The following is a 17,570-nucleotide window of genomic DNA, read 5'->3' as shown; positions in this document are numbered from 1 at the left end:
TCGGACTTCAGAAAAATATTAGAGCTTTTGTATGGTGGTGAAAAGTTAATCAGCGACATTATATAGAGGGTCCTTGTTTCGCCGTCAAAGGCCGACCGAATTTAGGGATTATCAAGGAACAGAGAGGCGTCACTGATGCAATTCAGAGGGCCAGAAGTTCCTTCCTCAGCCTCGTAATTTTTTCGATATTTGATAGGATTAAAAGAACCTAAAGGGCCTCTCTTTCTGATCAATCAGTATGATATCAGTATGGTGCCAGCATGATATCATACTGATATCCTGAAATCATACTACCGTACTGATATCATATAGAGGAATCGGCCAATTCACATAATGATATCATTCCAATCGACTAATCAGGGTGACGTGAAAAATTGTATTTTTTTAGAGAATATGACTGCGCTTTTTCGTCAGTATTTTTACTGAGTTTTACGCATATGCAGAAGACAAAAATCAGTACAATTTCCAGTTGTAAAGGCTCCACAAATTCATAGTAATAATACACCTTTCGAGTGGAAACTTTCCAGCTTCGAGACACAGTTACGTTCTTTTGGCAGGAAAACGACGAAAAATTGAACTCCAATTCCGACCCGGAAACCGTGCTATATCAGACGGTTGCGGCTCAAAACGTCAGTTCTCTGGGCGTAAGGGCATATCTCAACTTTCACATAAGCCCCGGAAAGCATATATTTACACGTGAATCACGGCTCACGTGAAAACTGAGATACGCCCTTCCGTTGGAGCGCAACAAAATTCTAGTGAGCAACGGATTCGATCCCATGATAAATAGTGCATTTTGCATCCATTGCAATTCGCGGATGAACTCTTCGACAATTCTGCACTGCGAGGCCCACAACGTCGCTCCTGTGGTGTAAATCACCTTTCGCCTGAGCCCCAGAAAGCATGAGATTTCTATGTAAAACAGGGCTCAGATGGAAATTGAGATACGCCCTTACGTCAGAAGAACGACGTCATAGCAAGTAATTAGCGGCCGTCTGTCAGCTAATTTGGTCACGCAATCGTGAAAATTACGTTCCTTTCGACGCTTAACCATCTTCAGAACTGGGACCGTAATCATGGTATTGTTCCCTAAACAGTTCCTTTCCCCAAGTGGCCCTACATTGTTTAAATTGTGAGTTAAGTATGTATAAGAGATCATAAAATTAAAGGTTGGATTTGGGGTCGTTCCTTAAATAGCTCCTTTCCTTAAAGACGCTCTAAGCCTCTGAAACAATTTTTGAAGCCCGAGGATTGTCGCAAACTCGTCGTAGTCTCGCAAAATTTCAATGATGGTAATTAGAGAAAGGTGATTTTTGGAAGTGTCTGTTTCCGGGCCTGTGTACTCATTAGTCTAAACAATTAATTATTCATCTCAGATGCATGGACGAATCAGCGGATGTGCACCATGGTCTAGGTCTAGGTGCTCGTCTGATGCATGACGGTGCGCGCAAGTATGAGGTCTGTATTTCACATGAGGTCGAAGAACTCGCGACAGGCAACGGGCAAAAGATCCTCGTTTTCTTTTTTTTTAAAAAAACTGTACTTTTGGTCTCCATTTTGCAATAAGGAACCACAAACCCTGGCTCAGTTTAAAATAACGTATACACCATTGGTTCCCCTCTGCACGTAAGAGTTTTACAGATGAGCTAGAAATTGTGGTTCCGAATTGCAAAAGGCAGTCCAATTGTGTTGCACAACATATGAAAAAGAAAAAAAACACTGAAATTATGAGAATTTCAAGGCCTCGTTCAGAGGGTGCAATGTGTGAAGGATTCTTTCAAACAAAAGGCGAAATCAGTTATTGAGAGTATGCACGGTAGAGAAGGCACGGGAAGCCGAGGCGCCTTCGTTATTGTGGCTATGCAATACGCACAGTCTTGAAGCGCGAATAGTTTGCATCAAGACGTTGCTATGAATATCATGTAAAGGTACACTTTCTTCCTTCCTCGAGTACCAGCTCTCGAATCCCTCCTTTATAGGTGATTACTCCAAAGAAGGAAACAAGCATCGATAAATCGAACGAGTTTTGCTTTTCAAAATTGGAAAAACAGATAAGCAACGGTGTGAAAGTATGCTCCAGCCATCTATTGGTGAAAAGTCTCTTCCAAAAACCCAAAGTTAAAGCCAAATGAAACTGAGTGCGAATCACATTCGAATGGTTAAATCTAGCTGGAATTTTCTGACATTTTTAGTTTCATTTGGCTTTATTTTAAGGTTTTCGGAGGAGCTTTTTCACCAATAGACTGCTGAAGTATGCTTCTCTGTTTTCACAAAGAAAGAACAGGAAAACTCGTATTTAAGCAAAATTTGTTCGATAACTCGATGTTTGTTTACAACGTGGGAGGAGCCAGATTAACTTGAAAGAAGTACTCCTCAAATTTCGTGCTACTGAAACGCTCCGTAAAGTTCAGTGCAATTTTTAATCTCTCTTTTTATCAACACTCACTGGAAAAAAAAACACATTGGATCTAGAATCCAGACTCTTGAAAACATTGACAAGAAGAAATACTCGTGATTCGATCAGATTTAAGCTTAAATCAAAAGGAAATCCGCTCAAAGTAAGAGGCTTGGTTCTTGATTTAAGCAAAAATCCGATTGAATCAAGAGTATTTTTTCTTGTCGATGTTTTTAAGAGTCTGGACTCTAGATCCAATGTGTTTTTTTTTTTCCAGTGCTCAATGCACCGTCCATTGACAGGATCGAACTACATTCGCAACCGCAATATGATAATCACTGCGGTGAAGACTCGAGGTGAGATCATGTCACCAATCCCAACACCTGACTGCAATAACAGACCGACCGGCTGCTGGGCTTACTGCCTCAGGCAAACAAGGGACCGTGACCCGAAGTCATAACACTTTTCGAAAATTGTTAAAAGTGAGCGGTAGACTTGAGACACAATTTACTGGAAGATAAAACGCAGTCGATGAGCCAGGGTCGACGCAACGCACAGTGCGGCTCTCTGTGGACAAAAATGAAAAATTTACAACTCGTCATCGGAACATTTATTTTGGAGTTTGTAATCTTGAAGATATTTCTGACTCACAATGATGGTTCATTTTAAAAAATTTTGCGCAAAACTACTTCAAATTTTGGTAGAAAGTGGGCGCAAAATGGGTCGAAAATCACTGGTCCATAAGAAATACACGGGAATAAGACGTCAACTTCAAATGAAGATTTCTCGCTTGAAACGCAAAATGCTCTGAGTGGTTGACATTTTCTGAATCCTCAGATATCCAACTTCGATTCTACCAAAAAAATCTTTGCGACTATCAGAGATAATGGAAGTAAAAGTTTGGGTGTTCCGCGTTGCTTTTACATTGTTAACATAGGGCTGATTCGAGGTTGCCAACTTCAAATCAATATTTCTTGAAAAATACGCGTACAATCTTAAGATATAACATTTTCTTATTCCTCGAGTGTTTTACTTTAATAGTGCTAAAGGGTCATCATATGTCGGTGCCGGTGCCACTATCTTCATTATTTAAAATTAAGCGTCTTTTACCGATTTTTGTCCGCATCGTCCATAAGGATGCCGCACTGTTCAACGGTTCAACTTTTCAACACAAACGGAGGATGCAATCCTGGAGCCTCTCCGATCGTATCGCGGGTATCAATGTCTTAATTATTCATTCGCTCTGTGCGACTCCCACGCCTCATTACTTAAGTGACTTGACACTGAGCGCCCAAGGACTCGGGCATCCTCAGGTTCCGTGTTTTCTGTGAGCCCAGCCTCTGAGTACAGTTGTCAACCCCTAGCACGACTTCCCGTCTCGGAAAACACGATTTAATCAGCATATTTTAATTTCAGTATTGTGGTGGATAGTTAGTTTCGAAATGCAGGAAAGGCAATCGAGGATGGACTGTTCTTTGACACTTTTCAGCGTCAACATGAGGTTTCCCATTTACGGGAATCAGTTAAAATTATTACGTACTGCACTTGTAAGATGGTTGAATTGTCCAAAGCCACGTTTCAGTAAGTCACGGTTGAGGAGAGTCAAGCCAAGTGTTGCGTAAAGAAAATAGGGGGTACGCCCCCTGGCCACCACGTGGCCCAACCGCCGAAGAGCGCCTAGCGCATTCTAAGGCTCATCTCGCGTACCCCCGCGAGTTAATCGAAATAGAGCGGGCTCATCGAGCGATTATCTTCTATCGATAGCCGCAAAAATCATGGAAATCTGCCCGGCAGAATTGTGAGAAAACACGAGAATTTAGGAGGTCAGAGAGCTTTTAGTAATAATGAAATCGAGAGGGAACAAGAAAAATTTTTACATGAACTTTACACAACATTGCCTCCACGACACCGATGAAAAATGCAATTCGCATGAAATGGTACTTTTTCCCGAGTGTGCCAATTTTGTTCTTCAAACGGTGCTGAATTCCGAAAATGGTAGCTATCCTGCTTCTTTCAGGCCCCTCCAAATCTTTCCGACGACCCCTTACGCGGATCTTCCCTCCTAACTCAAATGAATAGGGCAGTGCACTAGTCACGCGCTAATGTTTTATTGTTAGACAGTTTCTGTGTGAAATCCACAATGTGTCTCCCTCCGCAGCCTATAATGTTCCCAAAAAGCTAGGTGAATTAAGTGCGGAGAGAAATCTTTGACCCACCTCCTACCTGCGACACCTACGTCTACATAGGTGGGCTCCAAAAGGAATGAATACAAAAGTTGGTCATAAGTGACCAATCCTCAGAGTCAAGCCTTGGAGTGTTTGTTGAGTGTTTGTCTTGCGTGTTTCTAAGGGTTACAACCCTGTTTGTCAGGCTCATGAAGTAAACGCATCCAGCCGGGAGATTTGCCGCGCGACAACTTTGGTCTGATATTAAGACAGAGGCTTGAAAGGTCATGTTAGCAGTTGATATTGAACCACGATACCGTAACCAAAAATAAACCCATGTTGCCCTAAGTAAGCCCTACCCTTCCCGAGGGTTGGATTAGTGGGATTAGTGCTACAGCGCCCTGACACCACGGAGGAACCGTTTTTTCCTATTCTTACTTTTCAATTTTATTTTCTCTGCAAGGGATCCGATCGAATCTTTTGGGGTCCCTGGAGTCTTGGAGATTTTGGAGGGTTGGAGAAGTCCTGAAACTGGGATTTCAGAGCCCATTGAAACCTTCATACCGGAATCGACCCTTTTTTGTGGGGATGGAGGGGGCGAAAGTAGAATTTTTGGAGCCTCGTACCCGTAAAATCAGAGCTTTGGAGAACCTGTGATTAGAATTTTGATCGGTTTCTGGAATTATGATTTTTGTGCGGCCCCTCGCAACATAGGCAGATCCGGGGGGCGTAGGGGGTGTGTGCCCCCCTTTTTGCCCGGAAATGAGGAGAAAGAAAGAGGGAAGAAAGAAAGAAGGAAAGGGACGGAGGAAAGAGGAAGGAATGACGCTTATGTTTGGTAATTATTCGGGACAAAATTGACTCAAACTGTATATCAAATTAATTAAAATTTCCGGAGAGGGGCCCCCGGACCCCCCTTCCGCCCTCTCCTCGTTCGAAGCGCCTGGATCCGCCTATGCCTTACAACAATTTTTTCAGTAGCCCCGCATCCCCTAAGTTTCCACTTTTTTACTTCCTCGCACCCCCAGAAGTATTGCCATCCTCCATGAAGAAGAAAAAAGAAAAAAGTTGAAGTTCCATCATTTCTAGACGTTTTAAGATCCCTGGAGTCAAAATTACAATGGAAAAATGTGTGTCCGTCCGTCCGGCGTCCCCCAAATCTGTGTACAGCCATATCTCAGAATCTATCTGTTCAATTTTTTTCTTCTTCTCAGCCATTTGAGCCGCTATCAATTTAGAAATGAAATATGCGTGCCCTTTCATCCACTAGCACCGAGTACCCCGGGTCCATACTGCCGTGCTAAGGAAAAACGTCGTATGAACATTCGAGAGTTGCCAAATTTCCCTTGATAAAACATGTATTTTGGACGACACTCATGCACATTTTCCTTTGAAATTCTCAGATGTTTTAGCCTAAAGTGCGTACAAAATTGTCTGAAAATTTTGGAAAAAAATATTCACAATTTTCCCAGTAAATTCAGTTTTTATCGAAGGAAACTTGGCAACGTCTGAAGGCTCATACGGCGTTTTTCTTTAGCACGGCAGCATAAGTGCCAAAGTGCTAATCCGGCGCTACATTTCCCAAATAGTGAAACAGAACCGATAGTCATAAGAGGAAAAGCCTGCTATGGGTCGAACTGTTTTAAATCCCGCGCCCCCGCCCGCCCCCCGGCGCCGGTCGATCAAGACCGGAACCCCCCCCCCCTCGCGGCGGCTGCCCCCCTGCCCCAGTCACCTGAATCTGGGATCCTGCGCCGTCCGATTGGCTGCCCCCGTCGGCGCGACGAGCCAGCTCACGGCGGTCTCGTATTCTTCAACCATCGCATACTTCATTCACTGTTCAGTGCTTGAGGTGTGTGCTGTCTGTGCTTTAGTTCTTCGATCTCTCACGCGGATATATCAGGTGCGCTTAAGTTGTTTTACTCAAATGCTTAAGTCTCGTAACGAGCTTTCATACTTCGCTCGTTTGGGACGTTCTTGTGCTTGCCTCGAATTCCGATCGGATTTTTTTTTTTCGAGTGTTTGGTGTTGAATCTGAGAACAGGTGTTGATTGATAGCAGTGATCTATAAGTATGTTGGAGTTTTTCGCCAACGTGCGTTAAAAATTCAGCGTAAAGTTGAAAATCTCAATACAGAGGGGAAAAGCTCGCATGAGCACAGTTTTCCCTCAAAGAGATATGCTGTTTGGTGCAAAACTAGTTACGTCTGTAGTGATCTATAAGATTTTGAAGGATTCCTGAATTTTAAGGGTTGATAGATTTTACACCTTTCTGTGTGGTTACGTGTGACTTTTCCGCGATTTTTACAACGGATACTAGATTCTAGCTTCTCTTCACACTGAATGGAAAATCAGCTGTTAAAAATATAGTGATCGCCACTAGGATTGTAGCTAACTCAATTCCATAATAAAAAAAAAAAAAATTATGTTCTCAAAAATTGTTCCTTAATCCCTTCCCTCTGATGGAACTACAGCTCGCTTTGCAGTATCATGTAGGTATAGATCGCTATACTGAAAAACCATGTGCCCTTATGCCAGGCTGGTTCAAAAGGTTTGCTCCTATTTCACTTTTTTAATGAGAAACGACGAAACGAGTTATGATTATTGGTTAAATTTTTCAGCAAAGTCTTCGAAAGAGGAAAAAATCACAGAATTAGTCGCAAACCGGAAAGCGAGATTTTTGCAGAGTAACCATCAATAATTACTGATTTATTTCACCTAATTGAAGGGTGCCGATCAGTTTTATTGAGCGAAATTTCGTACGATTTCCAGTGCGCTTTTCAAAATACTATCCAAAAATTGTCTGCCAGTATTCCAAAGAATAAGTATTCTGACAAAAAAAATGGCGTGGAAATTTTGTGACATTGCAATCAGGATACGTCTCGAATGTGTCATATTCAAAGTATTAAGTTTAGTCTAGGTTCCGCACATAACAATATAACATCCCACTTCCACCTGGAAAATACTGATTTTTGTGTTTGTAAGGGGGAACTCGTGTAAATTGTCACGAGAAATTCCCGGATTAATGTTGGTTTTTAAAGAGTGCTTCTTATATTTTTTCTTTCATGATTTGCTCGCCGATTAGCTCTTCATCCATCCAATTGTATTCAAATTTTCACAGTATGATTTTTCACAAATTTGCATTAGCCAAAGTTTGTAGGTATAGGAATTTCACTTCTCAAGGGTTTGGATCGGATTATCTTTATTCGGGACTCGAAAGTTAGGTATTGGATGCACGGAGAATCCTAGTGGCGCAAACACGATGCAATCTTAGCAAACTTTCCCTTGTAATTGTTTCGATCAGAAAACTGATCAGTCGTTGCTCGAAATTTTCTGTAAGTACATATTTATATTTATGAAGAATGTTCCTGGAGCATGAAATTGGTTTGCTTTCTCTTTCTCTTGATAAAAAAAAATTAAATAGAAGCTCCGGAAATTTTGAAATTCTGCAATTGAAATTCAGGCGCAAGTTCTTCCTATTGTTACTTTGGGAGGAGAAACTAGCAAAAGACGGATCTCGATGGTGATGTTTCAGAATTGTTGCTCCTTTTTCCTTGTTTCTTTAAAACAAATTAGAGGAAGAAGAAAATAACAGATTACTTAAACATTTAAACACGGAGTATCCCAAGATTATTCTTGAAATGTCAAAGAAAAACCTCAAGAAGTACGGTTCCTTTAGAGGTTACCTTCTACCGATAGGCGCCAAATTCATTGGATTTCGGACCAGCAGATTTTTCGAAGGCGCTATGCCGAAAATTAGACAAAAAATTAACCATCTTTTTATATCACCAGTTACCCTGAAGGAAAACTCTCAAATCAGCTCAATTTTATATTTCGCCCAGTTCACTGATAAATAGTATGGTAACAGCCACCATTAGTCTATTTGATCCGACAGTGATACTGTTTATAGTGAAAATAACGTGAAATAACTGTTTATAGTGAATTATAGTAGTATTCATCAGAGCTCTGGTGACACTTACAATAATATGGTAAATGCTACCATAGAGTCTGGTACTTATTACCATACTTGGATCACTGTGTCAGAGTATGGTAAAATCAACCATTTTTTTCAGTGAATCCAATTGTTTCGTTCTGATATTTTATCATACTCAACATAATTTGTCTCCGGAGCCGAATTCGACTGGAAGTCGGGGTTCAGGCGGGAGGGCTTATTTTTAGCTCGACGTCAAATCGCGGTTTGAGGCGCGGACGAGGGAGAGACGCGGGTTAGGGACCGACACATCGGCGAACACCTGTCCTCTCAATAACTTGGCCCGGGACTAATATTCTTTTCTTCGTTTTTGTCTGAAGAAGAGCACTTTAATTAGATCCGAGGGGCTCGGCTAAGATATTCCACGTAGCCCCCCCCCGCTCCCCCGCCCCCCGAGCCCCGACACCTGGTCTTGCCACCACCGCACCGCCACCGCCTTCGAGTATGTATTCAAGTATGCTCTGCACTGGAGAGTGAGTGGGGTGTAGCGGATTCGCAGAAGGCTCCTATTGAAATGCAGTTCAATCTACGATGGATAATGAGCAGAGCCGTGGACAGGGAGGAGGAGAAAGCATAGATACCCCCTCTCCATAACCAAATATTCCCCCTTGTACCCCCCCAAAAAAAAACCCGTCATTTTGACAATAAACGTGGTTTATAATTTTTGAAAGAAACACCGTTATTTCACGATTCGGGAAGGCAATGATCCAGAAATCCACAATCTATAAATTATCAGTGGCGATTCTTGGTGTTGGAAATACTGCTATTACTGCTTTCCTCCATTTAAAATTATGTAAAACAATCGATTCTTGGAAAGGCCGCTTGCACACAATCGATATTTTTGATGGATGTAAGGAGAGGAAAAACATGGTTTGCAACCCTCAAAATCGCCATATGTAAACTATCAATGGGATTACATTTTGCAATAAGGAACTGCTATCTCTGGCCCACCCATAAAAGAACATATCTTCAAAGGGGAACTAATGGCATGTATGCTGTTTCTAAAATAGGCCAGAAATAGTGGCTCCATATTGCAAAATATAATTCAATTGATCGATCAATAGTCAAATCGTTTTCCGAGGTGTTGAATATCCACCCTGAGAGAAAGTGCACGCAAGAAATATTTACAACCAATGGCTCGTGCATTCAACGCCGAGGATGCCAGAAAATTCCGACGTTGCCATATTCGAGGGAAACGCTCAAATTTTGCGAAAAGCATCACGGGGTGCAGGCTCGATTTGGCAAGGCTGCAAAGCTGCACTCGCCGGGAATGTTTCAGGTCCGGTTGCCAAATCAGGGTCAAGACTCTCTCGACTGCAGCCCCTGACCCGGGACACGAGTTGTCTCCGCTGTGCCATTTTCAGGGGAGACGGGCAATTTTTTCGCACGCGGCACTCCGAGTTTTGCACAACTTGGCAACGATTGTTTGACCCATCTAATTGTCACACGTGTCTAATCTTTCTATTTTTGCACCTGTCTATATCTCTCCTTGTTCCACATATCTCACTTCGAGTGTCGGGATTCAGGGTGAAAGTTTGGTGGGTCCGAGGGCGCGGTGTAGCACAGCTTCGAGAGGGAGAGGGCTGAAATCTGAGGGAGCTTTTGAGAGCTTTTATTCTGAAAGAAGGGAATTCCATCGGTTCTTGAAGGAATAAGGGAAACAACCCCTTGTAGGCACCACAATGCTGTTGTGCTATGGAAGAGCACCGTATGAGGCATCAGAGGCTGCCAAATATTATTTGATATAATAAAAATTTTCAGGATAATCTGTAGATACTTTTCTTCGCATTTTCAAAGAATTTTTTTGTAATTTGACCTGAGGTGTCTGAAAATTGGATTGAAAAATATTCATACCTTTCCTCAGAGATGAACATTTTATCGGAGGAAATTTGGAAGCATTCGAATGTTCATACAGCGTTTTTCCTCGGCACGGCAGAATGAAGCTGAAAGAACATATGATGAGATTTTTTAATTTTATTTCTATCTCAGAGCTCTCGTGAAATTTTCAAAATATGTCGGGGCCACAGCTAATTTCCAAATATTTAACGGTCCTTGAGAAAAATGGCCTGAGTGCCGAAAGACGCAAGATTATGATAGTCGTTGTAGCGCCAATCACGTTGTCCCTGTATCGTGTATCATCACTTTGAGATGATCTCTATTGTCCGTATAACTTCTTGCTCCAGGGCTCATATCGAAGACTAAAGTGCAAAACCACGTAGCTCCTTTGCGGTATTTCAAACTTTCTGCTCCTTCCTTATCATCCCTGGTAAAAATTGGTAGTAGAATCTGTGTTCCAAAATACCATAGATCTACAGCCGGCTGTAATATTTCCAATATCTTCTAAAGCCGGCTACACAATTTCTTATAGCCTTTTATAGCCTATGGCGATTAAGCAACAGCCAGGCGATAAATTGTATGCTAAATGTCACTAATTACGGATGCTAGGACTTAGTGAGTTTTTGGAATACTGTTCTCTTTTTGGGCCGTAGTATCTTGATTTATTTTGCGAGGAAAGCTCCGTACTTTTGATGGATACCTGGCATTACTAATATATTAGAACGCCTTCAGTTTCGTATGATACTGTGCAATACCTCTGGTGTGAAATAGTTGCTTCAAGCGCCGTGGCACGCTGCGGCGCGGCAGGCGGGCAGCCAGCGCGAAACGCGCATTGGCGCCTACAAACCTAACAGGGATACTTCACGCGTTGCGCAATGCGTGAAGTATCCCTGTTAGGTTTGTAGGCGCCAGTGCGTCGCCGCTCCGCTTTGTGTTAGACTCTAATATTTAATCTGGCGGAGTCAGCGTTATTCAACTCATGATTTTGAAATGTTTGCACATCCTGTATGGATTATTCTCATTTTAATTGATGAAAAAAAATATGTATTAAAGGAAAATATAATGTGTGTTTTGTCAATATTAAGTTGGTTCCGTATCAAACTTAATGATTTCCAAAGCACACGCATTTCTACACAATTTCTTATAGCCTTTTATAATCGATGGCGAAAAAGCAACAGCCAGGCGATAAAGTGCAAAGCCCGGCGATAGGAACTATAGCCCGGCTGCATAATTTTTTATCGCTTCGTATAGGCCATACGATTTCCTCCGCATTATACAGCCAGCTATATGATTTTCTGTAGCTCTCTTTAGCCGGCTATAAGAATGCCTATGGTATATTGAAACGCAGCTCTTATCGCCAATTTTTACCAGTGTATTTATAGGAGAAACAAGCCAACATTATAGCTTGAATTTTATACAGAATATTCTGCTAATGAAGAAGAACAATCAAGGAAGTTTTCAAGGAATTACATTGACTTGTATTCCAGAGAAAAAGTAAATTGTGGCAGGAAGTCTGTAACGTTGCAATTGGAGTTACGTGGTTTCGCATTTTGGCCAACGATTTATAAAAATTTCGTTACGCTCTTTTATCCGAAGAGATAAAACGCCAAAAATGGAAATGCAACCTGGAATCTTTTCGGATGGACGATCACAGATAGAGTAAAGTTTTTCACCATCTAACGAGCAAATTCCAGTCGCAATTTTTTAAACTGCCGTGTTTTTGTCTGACCAATTATGCTCAGTAGAACTCTCCGACAATAGGCAAGCAACTTATTAGCAACTTTAAGATATGCCGTCGACATGAAAGTGGTGAGGTTCAAAGTACCATACTCGCCTGATGCGAGCGTGGCGAGAGCTCGGCTCGCAAACTGTGATTAAACGAGAACTTTCTAACTCTCTCTTATCAGTATTAAAAGTTGTAATGCGTAAAAATTCAAATTGAAACATTGTTTTGTAACGGCCCACTGTTTAAACTTTACAGTTGCTATTTTACACTTCGACCGAGGTATCAGATTTGTCCATTTATTATTGCGCAGAAAAGCGACTAGAGAAAAGATAATTGAACTGGAGGAGATAACTCTACGTGCACTGCAGTGGTTAATTTTGCCTATCCTACGAATTGAAGGAACTTTTCCAAACCGTCCACTTGCCGTATTTAAACCTCGGTGACTCGGGTCTGCTATGTACTTAGTGAGGACTGAGGACGCTGCATGAACGTTCGAATTTCGTCACGTCTCCTCTGATTAAATATATGATTGTGGGGGAAAATTGATTATTTTTACTTGAAAGTTTCAGGCACATTAGAAACAATTGCGTAAAACTTTCTTCGGAAATTATTCTAAGGAATATATAGTGCAAGTTTCTCGGAGATAACGCTTTTAACAGGAATAACTTGACAACGTCCGAATGTCCATAAGGCGTTTTTTCTAAGCACGTAATTGCTGTACTAAGAAAGCACATCGTATAAGCCATCAGACGTTGCCAAATTTCCTCTGTTAAAATACGAATTTTTAGGGAAATTTGTGAATATTTTTCCTCCAAATTTTTAGAGAATTTCATTTGCAATTAGCCAAATTGTCTGAAAATTTCAAGCGAAATTTTAATAACTCACGTCAAAAATAATCATTTTATTGGGCGGAAATGTTGGCAACTCTTGAATGTACGTGCGGCGTTTTTCCCTAGCGTGGCAGGTCCGTGTATGAGAGTTGGAATGGTTGGTTGGTATATACGTTTATTTGGTGCTCGGAACAACATATGTACCTTCGATTCCCCTATGCAGATAGGTGCTCCTATGAAGAGGACAGAGATAACAATCCTTCAGTGCAAAACTTAGTCCATTTTATTCCCTCTCTATCGAGTAGGAGTTGAAACGGCCGAGAATTTTTTCCATTGCATCTTCTATTGTTCTAATCGGGTTCGATGTGCATGACGTCACGGCAGTGGCGATGCGTGAATGATCGATCATCTATATTTCCCCATTTGAAGCTATGGTAAAGAATCGATTATTAAGGTGTTCGTTGCGAGCACCCTGTTTATCGATTCTTTTCCAAAGGTTTAAATGGCGGATTAACCGATGTATCACAAAAGCGCGCAGACCGACAGCTCGATTTCGTCTTGGATCATCGTGATCTTGGCTACGAGCGAGGCGGACGATAAAAACTGAAAAACGACCGCTCTATTTCGAGCGGGGATCATTTCGGATTTTTTTCGCCGGAAAACAAAAGAGAAGCCTCCGAAAGGCTGAGTTACAGTTTATAGTTGGGACGCCGACCGTTGTAACGAGCATATTAATTGCGCGACAATGGCTCTCCCAGTGCCAATTCAAGCGCATCATGGATCCGTGGATGATTCCTCGTCTTGTTGCCAACTGAGCGAACCTAGTCGCCAAAATTTGAATCGTTCGGGTCAAAAACGACCCAACTTTGAGGGACATTAAGTCCGAAACATGTGAAAAACTGTTTTTAACCGGCATGATTTGAAATTGTGTCTCGTACATGCTCATCATGTATCACACATTGGACAAAATTGGGCACATTGGTGGAGTTAAAGGAGGGGGCTCGCTCCCTTTCCTGAGGCTGGTAGCTCTCTTCATCAAAGTTTTAATCACATAATACTGCCGTGCTAAGGAAGAACGCCGTATAAACATACGAGAGTTGCCAAATTTTCTTCAATAAAATTTTTATTTTTGAGAAAAGCTACGAATAGTTTCCCTTTAAATTTTCAGACGCTTTAGATGAAATGGCGAATAAAATTATCCAAAAAATTGTGAGGAAAATAATCATAAGTTTACCAGGAAATTTGCGTTTCATCAAAGGAAACTTGGCAGCGCCTGAAGGCTCATACGGCGTTTTTCCCTAGCACGGCAGAATAGAAGTAAACCCCCATCTGGAATAAATAGGCCCCTGGCCCACCGCACATTTTTTCAAACTGCTCTCATGAAATAGATACAGCACGTCCGGCTCAAAAAACCAAACTGTTTCCCAGTTTTTGTCAAAAAGTGATGAGAAAAATTGGAAAAAACTGAATTGTTTCGGTTGAAAACAACCCCACCCATAACGGTGAAATCGGAAAAAAAGTTATTAGAGCCGATAATTATCGACGATTTGCAAATATCTGGTACATTTTTGCTATGAGCTGTCAGTGATAGCTTATCACAGAGACTAATAGGCATAGGTACCAAATTTTTCGCTCTTCTTGTCTTAGGCGATTGTTATCACTAGAGATAGGTCATTTTTTACTCGAGCTATACTAGAGAATGTTAATCTTATCGGAAGTCAAATAAATTTTGTTACAAACGGAAAGATGGAATTGGCGACCAATCCTGAAGATCGATTTTCCCAATGAAACAAGAATTCAAAACTTTGAAAGTTGGATTAACGAAACGATCGATTCATCATATTTTCTTCTCACGTGATTAAATACCGCCTCCTCAGCGCACTTGTTTATGACTTCTTAAACGAAGGTCTTCAATACCGAGCTTTATGACCGAAAATTTCCTGTACGGCCGGCAAAAAGAGAGTGCTGGCACCGAGGCGCTTTTGCCTCTCCAATCACATTCAGGACAAACCACGCATCTGCATAGAGTTACTAATTGGATTCGTGCGGTTTTTGCTCGACGCGAGAGTGGGAGTGTAAGATTTCAGCGCCGGCCGTCGCGACGATTTTGGCGCGACGTCAAATTTTAATGACCAGAAAAAGCCGCGTCATCTCTGCGCGCGGACTGCAGTAACGCGCGTCTCGACGCGTGGCTGAAAAAATTCCACCGTCGACTTAAATTCGAAGGTTTCAAGCAGAAACAGCCCAACTGCATTTGGAGATCATTTTACCTGAAAGCATCGACTCCATCCAAAAACGCACCAATATTTTGTAATGAAACAAGGAATACATGTATTCCTCGTTTCCTAGTGCACATGTAATAAGAACGAGTTCTCTGTTCCGTAGTTAGTGCTTTCTTTTAAGAAGGGTTGTTCTTTCTATAGTGCGTTCAAGTCTCCATTGTAATGAGCAAGTGCAGCCTTTTGCTTTCGTCCAGTTCGCGTGTTTTTGTTTCGATTACTCATTCATGTGTGATTTGATGGAATTTTTGCGCAAATTTGATGATTTGCCAAATTCTATCCGCAAATGTAGCCACATTAATTTTGAATGATCAGGAACGGCCTTTGCTCTTCTCCCCTCGCAATACTGCGAGTATTGGAAGATACCAACTCGTTGAGAATTATGTTGGAATATGGCTTTGAACAATCTTTCAAATATTATAGAAAATATCAATTTTCTTACCGGCTACTTCAAAATTTACCGGGATTTAATCATTACTGAAAACTATCCAGCATTCTCATCGCATTTGATCACATCCATGAAGCCTGCGCATGATTTGCAATTTTATTTGTTGGAAAAGGTCACTAAAGAATGAACCACTGATTGAAGTTCAATAACAAATAGTTCTACCACTTTGATTGAAGTAGCTACTTAATGACTTAAAGACTCTCGGCATTAACCAATTGCAGATTTTGCTCAAAAGTCATATAAATTACCCCTTCTCTTGTTACCATTAACAATAATCTAAGTAACTTATCTAGCCTCAACCACGGTCCATCCAGCAAAAGGAAGTAACGTTCTCAACAAAATTCGCAGAATAAAATGTTAAATTGAACAATGAGTAATTTTAATGGCAACCTGTAAAGTCAATGACAGGCAACAGCGAGCTGGCAACGCCTCGTAATGCTCAGACGGATGCTTCGATAAAATAAACAAACTTGTTTGAACATTACTTGATGAACTTTCTCAGCTTGAGAGCTATGAGAAAACATTTCACGCACGCTCCACGTTAATCGACTCCGCGTTTTAATTTTATAGCAGATCTAATCCTCTCTGTCCTATCGTTATGACTCGCGGATGGATTTTTAACGGATTACTCACATTATCCGATGACATTCGACCGTGTGTTGCCGATGTCGTGTTACTTTGCATTTAACTGAAATGATCTGACTTTTTCGGTGGTCAAGTTTGAGACCATTGAATTCCAACAATGATTACTATGTAATAATAGAGTTAACTAGAACAGGAACGCACTAAATCGCCTTAAGTTTGATCCGAGAAATAAAATTTGGAGATTTATCCCTCTATAAAGCTCAATTTTAATGAATATTTTTACGTTCAAAATCATTTTCCTCCGAATTTTGGACAGAAGAATTTGTACGACCAGCTGCATTCAAAACCGCTCCCAACTCATTTTTTTCCCTGAATGTAATTGGTGCGTTTCAGTTAAGTTCGATCCATATCGATGGCCAAAGTGCGAAACCACGTATCTCAATTCGCGACGTTGCAGAATTGCTGTTATACTTTGGTTTTTCTTTGGGAAACTAGTTAGCGTATTTTCTTGAATTTTCTTCCCTGTCATTAGAATATGCCGTATAAACAAGCTTTAAAGTTGGTTTCACTGGATAAAAAAGTCACTTGGATCTAGAGTCCAAACTCTTAAAAACATTGTCAAGGAAAAATACTCTTGATTCAATCGGATTTCTGCTTGGGTCGAGAACCAAACCTCTTAATTCAAGCGGATTTCTGTTTGATTCAAACAAGAACCCGATTGAATCAAGAGTGTTTTTTCTTGTCAATGTTTTTCAAGAGTCTGGACTCTAGATCCAAGCGACATTTTTTCCAGTGTTGTTTTACTTCAAAAAAATAAAATAGGGGCGGAAATTTTGAAACGCTGCCATGAAGATACGTGTTTTCACACTTTACCCATCGATCTGTAATTACTGCGACTACGAATGTTCTTCACGGGATGAGCAGTTTAACGTAGAGTTTTCCCTGCACGAGAGGGTATCATGAATGGACTGACAGAAAGCACTCTAAGCATGCACGAGCCGTGGATAATAGCCGAGGGCCTAGACTTGCATGCAGCTTCGCTTTGTTTATAGGCAAACAAGCGAGCAAGGTTGCATCAACCCGTACGCGAATGACGTAACGCCGTGTACTTTTCCGCTAATCCTGACACTCCGCCACACGCTGGAAAATCCAGCTCCCATTCCATTCCCTTCCCACATCTCACCGTCCTGTCGTCGTGACTGGTTACTCCCAGGGGAGAATCAGCCGATGTTGCCGTTTTTTGGTAAAATTTGTTTGTTTTGTGATGATCCTCATCATGTGACCCTCGGCGGGAAATGAGACTTGAGGGCAGGAAA

The 17,570-nt window shown here is 41.4% G+C and overlaps 1 protein-coding gene across 3 annotated transcripts in view; it reads left to right on the top strand.

Moving 5' to 3' along the window:
• The window catches only part of Argk1 (Arginine kinase 1), a 108,063-nt gene that overhangs the window by 34,769 nt on the left and 55,724 nt on the right, over nucleotides 1-17,570 (top strand). The window contains exon 1 of one of the 3 annotated variants that reach the window (XM_019046383.2): nucleotides 6,306-6,463. The exons of 1 other annotated variant lie outside the window; for it this stretch is intronic. The gene's annotated coding sequence lies outside the window, so the exon portion shown is untranslated. Of the gene's footprint in view, nucleotides 1-6,305; nucleotides 6,464-17,570 lie in introns of those variants that run through there. One more of the 3 variants, XM_019046375.2, reaches the window with a different exon arrangement.

The sequence above is a fragment of the Bemisia tabaci genome, chromosome 6, assembly GCF_918797505.1.
Source record: "Bemisia tabaci chromosome 6, PGI_BMITA_v3".
In the NCBI taxonomy this organism is placed as follows: domain Eukaryota; kingdom Metazoa; phylum Arthropoda; class Insecta; order Hemiptera; family Aleyrodidae; genus Bemisia; species Bemisia tabaci.
The sequence above is the reverse complement of the archived record's forward strand: the minus strand, read 5'-3'. Positions and strand labels throughout refer to the sequence as shown.